Source organism: Coenobita brevimanus, chromosome 100 (assembly GCF_032717465.1).
Source record: "Coenobita brevimanus isolate Jiangsu-jjx chromosome 100, ASM3271746v2, whole genome shotgun sequence".
Classification (NCBI taxonomy): Eukaryota; Metazoa; Arthropoda; class Malacostraca; order Decapoda; family Coenobitidae; genus Coenobita; species Coenobita brevimanus.
In genome coordinates, this window is record NC_137053.1 from 17165183 (window position 1) to 17169269 (window position 4087).

The window sequence follows — 4087 nt, forward strand, 5'->3', positions numbered from 1 at the left end:
AAGATCTCCCCAACACTCATCTCCAGCTTCCCGTCTCATTGTCCTCACCCACGTCTCTTTTGGCCTTCCTCTACCTCTCCTAGCAAGTGCCACCCACCCTGGTGTACCTCGTACTATTCCCTGTCTCCTGTACACATGTCCTAGCCACTTCCATCGTGAGAATCTAACATATTCATCGATCGGCTGCACTCCCGTTATTTCTCTAATTCTACTATTTGGTATCCTTTCCCACCACTTAACTCCTAATATTCTTCTAAGTGCTTTATTTTCAAACACCAAGAATTTATTTTCCATAGTCACTGTGCTGTACCAAGACTCGTGTCCATAAATTAAGATACTCCTAACCATTACCTTATAAAGTTTGATTTTTGTATGCACAGAAAAATTGTTATTATTCCAAATATTTTTAAGCATTCCCATTGCCTGATAAGCCTTCTTTTACCTTTCCTCGAATTCAAAGTTCAAAGAACCATCCTTGGCTAAATAAGTAGCTAAATATTTAAACCTATCAACTTGCTTTACAACCATACCTCCAATTACACATTCCTGTGCATTTTCCATATTCATATTGATTATTTCAGTTTTTCCACAATTAATAACCAAAATCACCTTGCGACCTTCACTCACCAAACAGTCCAACACTCTCTGCATCTCTTCTGGCCCATCACAAATCAAAACTATATCATCTGCATAATCTAAATCCAAAAGTTTCCTGTTCTCTCCCCAAAGTATACCTGCACCGGTTTCTGTTCCAACGCGTTTCATAATGTAATCAATGACCAATATAAGTAGTAAAGGCGATAGAACACCACCTTGAATTACTCCGGACTTGACTTCAAACGAATCACTCAGACAACCATCAACCATCACTTTACAAAATGTGTCCTCATGCATGTTCAAAATGACCCTCACAAACTCCTCTGGTATTCCATAATGTCTCATGATCTTCCCCATAGTCTCTCTCGAAACACTATCAAAAGCCTTTTCAAAATCAACAAAACAAAGACTTAACGGTACTCTCATTTCATTAACTTGCTGCATCAAATGCCTAACTATAAAGATCTGATCATTGCAACCACGTCCCTTTCTAAAACCAGCCTGTTCATCCCTCAGAATACCCTCAACCACCGGCTCCAACCTATTTAACAACACTACTGAAAACTTTCAAAGCTATCGGTGACAAAGAGATTCCCCTCCAATTACCACATTCACTCAGGTCTCCCTTCTTCGGAACTTTAACAATTACACCATTCTTCCAAACTGATGGTAGTAACCCCGTCACCCATATCTTATTGAATAGCTTGGTCAAGATCATTATTAATCTATCCCCCTCCACTTTAAACATTTCCGGAAATAAACCATCCTCCCCTGGTGCCTTATTATTCTTTAACTGTTTTACTGCTTTCTCCACTTCTGCAAGCCTCAACTCTCCTGTTTCTATATTTAAATCTTCCTGAGCAGACGGTATATCCTCTTCTGGTGGTATTGGTCTATTAAGGACTGTCTCAAAATGCTCTTTCCATCTATTTTTAATATCTCCATCTTTGGTCAATAAATTTCCTTCCCTGTCTCTAACTGGTATTTCCTTGCGTTTACCTGCATTACCACTCAGTTCTCTAATCGATTCATATGCTATTCTTTGACTCTGTCCATCATTTTTGTTTATTAAGATTTCAGTCTCTGCAACCTTTTCATCCACACATCTTCTTTTATCTCTCCTAGCTAACCTTCTTACTTCTGAATTCAAACTCCAGTACGCAGCTCTTGCTAATTCAATCTCTCGTTCATCAACGCATTGCATCTCACTCCTCAATTTAGCCTCACCTCTCTTTTTTATCATATCCCACGTTTCCTCTGATATCCATTTCTTTCTCCTGAATCTATGTCTCCTTCCAATCGTACATTCAGCAGTCTCATGCAAAACATTGTTCACATCCTCCCACATCTCATCTACACTTCTCTCCCCCTCTTCCAATGTTTCCAACACCAAAAACCTATTTCTGCATTCTAATCTGAATTCCTCCTTTTCTTCTCCTTCCCTTCTAAGCTTAACAATATCGTATCTACCAACACCAGATTTTTCCTTCTTCTGATTTTTAAGTTTAAACCTTATTTTTGCAATGCTGAGTTGATGGTCACTACCAATATCCGCTCCCCGTTTAACATGAACATCTAGCAGAGAACTTCTATGCCTCCTACTGATAGCAATGTGATCAATGCGATTTTTATATTTTCCACATGGCGACACCCAAGTTGTCTTGTGTATATTGCAATGCTGAAAGAGTGTGCCCCCGATGACTAAGTCATTAGCTAGACAGAAGCTTCCAAACCTCACTCCGTTTTCACTCATCCTACTACCAACTCCCATCTTACCCATACATGCCTCAAATCCCTCATTTGAACAGCCCATTACTGCATTAAAGTCTCCAACGCAGATCAAAACATCATGTCTAGGTACCCTTCCTACTCCTTCTTGCAACTTTTCATAAAATGTGTCTTTCTTTTCATCGAGTGCATCATTAGTAGGTGCATAACACACAAACAGACTGATGTTGCCATGATTTGATTTAAACCGTGCGTATAACAATCGCTCATCTATAGGATCCCACTCACATAAAGCCTTATTTGCCTTACAACCCAGCAACAATCCTACTCCCTGATAATGCATTCCGTCCTGTCGACCAGATATCAATAAACGTATACCATCCTCCAAATCCAACTTATCGACTCCAGTCAATCTAGTTTCTGTCAGAGCACAAATATCAAGTCCATAATTTTGAAAAACCTTCACTAACTCATCGATTTTACCGTCATGATTTAGCGTTCTCACATTCCAGTTACCAATTTTAATTGTATTTTTTGCATTGACAAAGGAATTAGATTGTAATTGAGGCAGCCGTGAGATTCTTAGCACCCCCTGCCCATTAAAGGGCTGCACGGGACTGGGGGCCATTATTGTTCTTTCAGAGTCCATCAAGGTTTCTTTGGCTAACTTCCTGAACACCTCGCCATTGTGTTGCAGTCGCAGTAGGCAGCTAACTTGCCTGATTGCCCACACCCGAAAGACCCAGCTATGCTGTAGCCAGTCACGTGCCGGCATGCTTCCCAGCCATTTCACTCTCAAGGAGTTCCTCTGCCTGAGAAAGCAACCACCCCCCTGCTCCCGAGGGCTTTTGATCTGTGTAGGTAGAGGGCGATCACTCCCTCACTAGCCATATACAGTGTATATACAGTGTATAGGCTACACTCATATATATATATATATATATATATATATATATATATATATATATATATATATATATATATGGAAAATATTATCCGATGGAAGAAAACAAGAAAAAAGAAGAAGACAGCTGAGAGACAGTAAGCTGAAAGTATTGTACCTATCCGAAACCATGTTTAGCGTTATCAGAGAGCGTGAAGGGAAGGTAGCGGAAGGAGGAACGTGGGAAAAAATCCTGCCATCAGCCGGAATAACGAACCTTGCATAAGTCTGCATTTCCATAATGTATTCTCCATTCCCCCGCCAGATAATAAGGTTTCTGAGGTGACGCTTGACCCAGTGAAACTTGACGATGTGGGGTTGGGCGAAGAGAGGGTAGGGAAGGAGGGAATGTAAGGATGTGAAGTGAGGGGTACTGGGAGGCTTTGAGGAAGGGGCTGGATATGATGTGAGGATGAGGGTGGATGAACTGAGGGGAGAGGTGGAAAGAGAAGGGTAGGATGTGAATTGAAAGGTGAGCGTTGGGGATGAGGTGAGGATGAAAGGATGTGAAGTTAGGTGAGAAAGAGGAGCTGTGAACAGAGATGAGAGGGTGAGAGGTGAAGGGAAGGGAGGATGTGAAGTGAGAGGTGCGGAGATGATATTGGGTGAGACGCTGACAGGTAAGCATTTAAGGAGAAGTGAATGATGATGAGGGGGCTGGGAAGCATGTGAGGTGAGATGGAGTAATAGATAAGTTGAGGATATGAAGTGAGTTGACAGGTGAAGATGGGACAGGAGAGGACGTGGGGAGAAGAGAAGAGAGAGGGTGAAATGAAGGGAAACGAGAACACAAAAGCTAAGGACAGGAGATGAGGAAAT